This window comes from Chinchilla lanigera, unplaced genomic scaffold, assembly GCF_000276665.1.
Source record: "Chinchilla lanigera isolate Chin_1 unplaced genomic scaffold, ChiLan1.0 scaffold00131, whole genome shotgun sequence".
Classification (NCBI taxonomy): domain Eukaryota; kingdom Metazoa; phylum Chordata; class Mammalia; order Rodentia; family Chinchillidae; genus Chinchilla; species Chinchilla lanigera.
This window is the reverse complement of record NW_004955532.1, coordinates 1,812,351-1,818,796: the sequence shown is the minus strand read 5'-3', so window position 1 is coordinate 1,818,796 and position 6,446 is coordinate 1,812,351. Positions and strand designations below refer to the sequence as shown.

Sequence of the window (6,446 nt, the reverse complement as noted above, 5' to 3'; positions counted from 1 at the left end):
TCCCGGTACAAAAAAAAAACCAAAAACAACAAAATAAACAAACTGTAGAAGAAATATAAACTTAAGATAAAAAGACAAACAGAAAGTCGTAAAAAAAAAAAAAAAAAAAAAAAAAACAGGATGAAAAAAAGACAGGAAAAGGTATCCCATACCAAGAAGCAAAACAGTTAGGTGGCTCTAGTAATGTCAGCCAAAATAAACTTTAGTTAAACCCAAATAATTAAATTCAAAGACATGGGGCTGGAGACGCAGTTCAGTAATACACCACTTGCCTCACATGTGTTGAGCCTGTGAGTCAGATCCCCAACACTGGGGGGAAAAAGGCTACAAGAAACAAAGAAAGACATCATATAATAATTTAAAAGTTTAGAGTATTTGGGGTGTAGAGCACATGAAACATTGGGTTTAATCTCCAACACCAAAAACATAAAAATGAAAAAATTATGAAAAGGTTCAATATAGTTGATCAAAGTGCAGTGGTATGGGGGCTGGGGATTTAGCTCAGCGGCAAAAGCGCCTGCCTGGCAAGCGCAAGGTCGTGAGTTCGGTTCCCAGTACCGGAGAAAAACCAAAAAAAAAAAAGTGCAGTGGTATATACCTGTAGTCACAACTGCTCAAAAAAATAAGGGAGGAATATCATTTGGGACCAGGAGCTCAAAGTCAGCCTGAAGCTTGCACACTACAGCAAGAGAGAGTCTACCTCAAAAAGGAGGAGGAGTAGGAGGAACAGGAAGAGGGAAGAGAAGAGGAGAAGAAAGGAGGGGATAGGAGGGGAGGGGAGGGGAAGGGACAGGAGAGGAAAGGAGAAGAACACACTTCAATACAGCAAAAAGATATAGCAATGAAAAAGAATACATAAAAAATGTAATACATCTTCAGGGAGTGGTGGCACACACTCACAATCCCAGCACTTAGGAGGCTGAGGCAGATGAATCACTACGAGGTCAAGGCCAATCTGGGCTACATAGTGACATAGTGACTTCAAGACCAGCCTGGACTACATGGTGAGACCCTGTCTCAAAACAAAAAAACACAGGGGCTAGGGATTTAGTTCAGAGGCACAGCGCCTGCCTGGCAAGCGCAAGGTCGTGAGTTCGGTTCCCGGTACGGGAAAAAAACCAAAAACCAAACAAACAAACAAAAAACAACAAAACACAAACAAATGAAACACACAAAAATAAGTCCTGACAAGGATGTGAACTGGAATATTAAGCCTGCTAGGACTGCTGCAAAAAATACCACTGGATGGCTTAAATAACAAAAATTAAATTCTCTCACTTATAGAGGACAGTAGTCCAGGATCAAGGTACTAGCAAAGTTAATGCTGTTTCTGTCATCTCCTTGGCTTGCAGACCTTTAGGCTCCCTGTGATCTTTGTGCTCTACAGGTACACCCCTGGTACATCATCTTATAAAGACACCAGTCCTAGTAAGGCCCCATGCTTACAATGCAAGTTTTTGTTTTTGTTTTTGTTTTGGGTAGTGGAGATGAACCCAGGTCCTTCATACGGAGCTACATCCCTAGCCCTTTTGTATTACTGAGACAGGATCTCACTAAATTACCCACACTGAGCTTGAACTTTCAATCCTCCTGCCTCAGCCTCCCAGAACACTGGGATTATAGGCATGTTATAGGCATGTATCACGATATCTGGCGATGACCTCTTTTAATTTTGTTTTGTCTTGTCTTCTTGAGACAGGGTCTCACTATGTAGTTCAGTTCTGTAGCCTAGGCTGGCCCCGAACTCCCAGCAATCCTCCTGCTTCAGCCTCTCAAGTACTGGGATTACAGTCATGTGCCACCACACCCGGAAACCTCTTTTAATTTTATCTCCTTAGACATATTATCTTCAGATATACTCACATAAACACTCACTTGTGGGATTTGAGCTTCAACAAATGAAGACAGGGAGGGTGAAGAACAATTCAGCCTGTAATAGAATCTTTGTGCACTGCTGGTGAAAATGTAAAATGGTACAGGGGCCGGGAATGTAGCTCAGTGACACAAGCACCTGCCTGGCAAGCGCAAGGTCCTGAGTTAGATTCCTGGTACCAAAAAAGAAAAAAAAAAAGTAAAATGGTACAGCCACCATGCCACATCGTAGTTCCTCAAACAAATAGGGGACATAGAAAGCTAAGAATATAGCTTAGTGGTAGGCAAGTGCCTAACACCACAAGGCCCTAGGTTTTTATTCCCACAGTGGGATGATGATGATGATGATATTATAAAATAACAATAATAAAGACACACAGAGATACTTAATCCAGCAATTCACTTCTAGGTCTTTACCAAAAAAAAAAAAAAGAAGAAGAAAGAAAGCAGAGACTTGAACAGATGTTTATACACCTATGTTTACAACAGCTAAAAAACAAAAATAAATGACCATCAACTCATGAATGGATAAACAAAATGTAATATGTAATGGAGTATTATTCAGGCTTAAAAAGGAATAAATTTCTGCCAGGTTTGGTGGTGTCAGAGACTATGGCAGCTGTGATGAACCTATGGCACATTGCTGCAGTGGGCTGTCTCCATCACTGAAAACTCTAAAAGCTTCACCACCACTGGACTGGGGGATGGAAGAATAAAGAGTTATGGTTTAACAGATACAGAGTTTCAGTTTCAAAAGGTGAAAGAAATTTCTAAAGCTAAATGATAACAAATACACAATAATGTAATTTCATACCACTGAACAATAGATGCAAAAATGGTTAAAATGAGATGGGCACAATAGAACACACCTATAATCCCAGCTACCTGGGAGGCTGAGACAGGAATATCATAAATTTCAAGCAAACCTGGGAAATGTAACATCTTGTCTCAAAAAAAGAGATGAATAAGAACTGAGAAAAATCAGCTGTGAAGGCACACACCTGCAGTTCCAGCACTTGGAAGCCTGAAGCAAGACACTGGGTTCAAGGCCAACCTGAACCACAAACCGAAAGGGCGGGGGAACAGTAGAGCTCAATAGCAGGACACCTCTAGGTTTGATCCACACTACCAAAAAACAAACAAACAAAAAAGACTTCAAATGCAGTCAGGGTCTTAATTCAGTAGTACACCAACTGCCCAGCATGTATGTATGAGGCCCTAGGTTTAATCCCTAGCACCACAAAACACATAGCAGAGCTGGGTGTGATGATCCCAGCACTTGGGAGGCTGAGGCAGGATTGCCAGCCTAAGCACCTTAGTGAGTTCAAGGTCAGTCTAAATTGCATAGTAAGACCCTGTCTCAAAAAAATAAAAAAACCCACAAACAACAGCAGAGGCAGCATTATTCACTAGAGCCAAAAGGTAGAAACCTACTCAGGGATCTACAATAGCTAAATGAATAAACAACATGTGGACCATATAAAGGAATGAAGTTCTGGTACATGCTACAACGCGGATCAACTTTGAAACTATTCTAAGTGCGATAAACCAGGCATACACACACACACACACACACACACACACACACACACACACAAAAGAAATACTTTATCATTCCATTCATACTTGGTACCTAGAACATGCAAATTCAGAAAGTTGATGGGGGCAGAGGACAAAATGGATTAGAGGTTAATAGGAGCTAGAAGGACCAAGTTAGCTGCTTAATGATTACCGAATTTCTGTTTGAAATGATGAAAAGTTTTGGACAAACAATGTTGTTGGTTGCATTGCATAGTAAATGTAATGAATACTACTGAATTATATACAGTACTTTTTTTTGAGACAGGGTTGGACTATGTAGTTCAGGCTGGTCTTGAATTCAATATGTATCCCAGTTGACCTCAAATTCACAGTAATCCTCCTGCCTCAGCCCCAGGAGTGCTGGGAGTACAGGCATGTGCCCTCTTCCAGCTCTGAATTATATACTTTAAAGCAGCTTAAAAAGTAAATTTTAGAAGAGACAAGAAAAAAAGAGACTAGAAGAAAAAAGAACGGAAACAAAGCTTTTATAAAGAAGGAGGGGAGGGAGAGGAAGGAAATGGGAAAAAAAAAAAGAATCAAATTATATCATAAACTTAATTAATGGGCCTAAGGGTATAGCTTAGTGGCATGGTACCTGCCTGGTAAGCCCAAGGTCCTGAGTTCAATTCCGGTTCAAAAAAAAAATAAAAGAAAAACCTCAATTAATAAAAAAAATAAGGCCAGGCATGGTGACTTGTAATCCCAGCACTCGGGAGGCTGAGGCAGGAGGATCACTGCAAGTTCGAGACCAGCATGGGCTACAAAGTGAGCTCAAGGTCAGCCTGAACTGCATAGCAAGACCCTGTCTCAAAAAGACCAAAAAAAAAGGTAAAATTTTGTTATATGTAAAAATATATATTTAAGACAATCTCTAAAAATAGTGAAATACGTCTAAAGTCATTGAATTATACACTTTAAATGCATAAATTATATAGTATATGAGCTGTATCTCAATAAAGCTATCTTTTAAAAAAAGTAATAGTGGTAGCTAATATTTAGGGAATGCTTTCTGCATACCAGGCACTGTCATATGGGCATTCCATGTATCACATAAATCTCATACACACATAGTCTATCACAGGATTATATATGGGGGGGAGTTTGCTTCTTTGAGAGAAGGTCTGGCTATGTAGACCTATCTGACCTCAAACTCATAGCAATCCTCCTGCCTCAGCCTCCTGAATGCTGGGATTGCAGGCATGCACCACTATACCCAGCTGAGGTGACTATATTTATTAACTTCATTGCCTTTGAGGACTGAAGCTCAAAGAAGCTGGGCAATTTGCCCAATGTCAATGAGTTAGTGAAGGTAGCAAGGATTCAGTCTCTATCTGATTTGAGTTCTTAACTATAGTTACCCACTCTTCCACTCTGCTATACTGAGTTCCACAATGTGACAGGGTAATAAAAGGTACTCAGTAGGTTCCAGCTAAGTGAACAAGGTGAACAAAATGAACATGTTGGAGGGGCTGGGGATTTAGCTCAGTGGCAAAGCGCCTGCCTGGCAAGCGCAATGTCGTGAGTTCGGTTCCCGGTACCGGAGAAAAGCCAAAAACAAAACAAAACAAAATGAACATGTTGGAGATACCTAACAGAATTTATATATAGCTTGTATGAAGTTAGAGAATGACTTGTCGGGGGGGGGGGTGTGTGCACAGTACTGGGAATTGTATGAAGGGCCTTTGTATTGAGCTGCATTCCCAGCCCTTTATTTTGAGGCAGAGCCTTGGTAAACTGCTCAGATTGGACTCAAACTTTCAATTCTCCCATCTTAGCCGTCTAGACTGCCGGGATTACAGGAGTGTGCCACTGTACATGGCTTCAAAGAAAGACTTCTAACTTTTTTTTTTGGAGACAGAGTCTCACAATGTAGCCCAGGCTGGCCTCAAACTCACGGCGACCTTCCTGCCTCAGCCTCCTGAGTGCTGCAACTGCAGGTGTTCGCTGCCACACCAGCAAGATTTATAACTTTTAAATTTTCACAACTTTCCAATAGTTTTAATCCCCATACAACTGAATCAAACTGACATGTTTATGCATTTATTAAACACGTAGATGTAAGATTAACATCTTGCTCAAATTTCTGCCTGAAGAGTACATTTAGTACCCTGTCTGAAAGGCTAAGAGACCCTAAAGGCAAGAAAAATAAACCCAAGTCTAGTCACAAATTCTGAAAGGAGGGCTAGATGGTGTAGCTCAATGGCAGAGTCCTTGTCTTGTAGCATTCATGAGGCCTTGGGTTCCAGAACCAGCGGGGATGAGTGGTGGGAGCGGTGCTGGGTCAGCTTCTACAAGCGTTTTACAACTGTACAGAATAACTTGGTGCCTATCTTATAGGCTAGGTACCTAGATAGGTGCGAGTTAAGGATAAGGTGCAGGCTCAGCTTCTGTGTTTTGCCAAATGTTAACATATCACTATAGTAGTTACTTTTTTTTTTTTTCTTTTTGGTACCGGGAATCGAACTCAGGACCTTGCGCTTGCAGGCAGGCGCTTGTGCCGCTGAGCTATATCCCCGGCCACAGTAGTTACTTCCCACGCTGCCGGTCCTTAATACCTCTCACCGGTCCTCACAAGCACCGGCGACACACTATACTTTTAATCTGTAAGTCATTCACACTGATGGCATTACTCAACAGAACCTGGAAAATGGCAAAAGGCAGGCACAGCCGCGGATGAGAACACGAGCCAGGTGAGCCGCCGCATCAGCTTCCGCTCCACTCTTGCACTTAGACCCCGCTGCTGTGAGCATCGCAAGCAAACCCAGAACGTGCACAGAAATGCAACTATCCTCGCAGTGTATGCGCTCTACAGGCCAAGCTTTTTCTTTTTCTTACGAGTTGAACCCATGCACACAACATCAATCCGAAAGTTAGGAGGGAGCCAGGAAGCACCCCAAGCGTGAAAAGGAGGACACAGCCCCGTCCTCCCAATTCGCCGGCGGCTCCCTCCCGCTCCGGCCCGCGCGCGCCCGCCCGCGCCTGTCAGTGTCCGC

At 42.3% G+C, this 6,446-nt stretch overlaps 1 protein-coding gene across 2 annotated transcripts in view; it reads right to left on the bottom strand.

Annotated features, from left to right (window-relative positions):
- Rbm6 (RNA binding motif protein 6) overlaps window positions 1-6,446 on the bottom strand; it is a 102,758-nt gene that overhangs the window by 95,755 nt on the left and 557 nt on the right. The gene's annotated exons all lie outside the window — the stretch shown is intronic.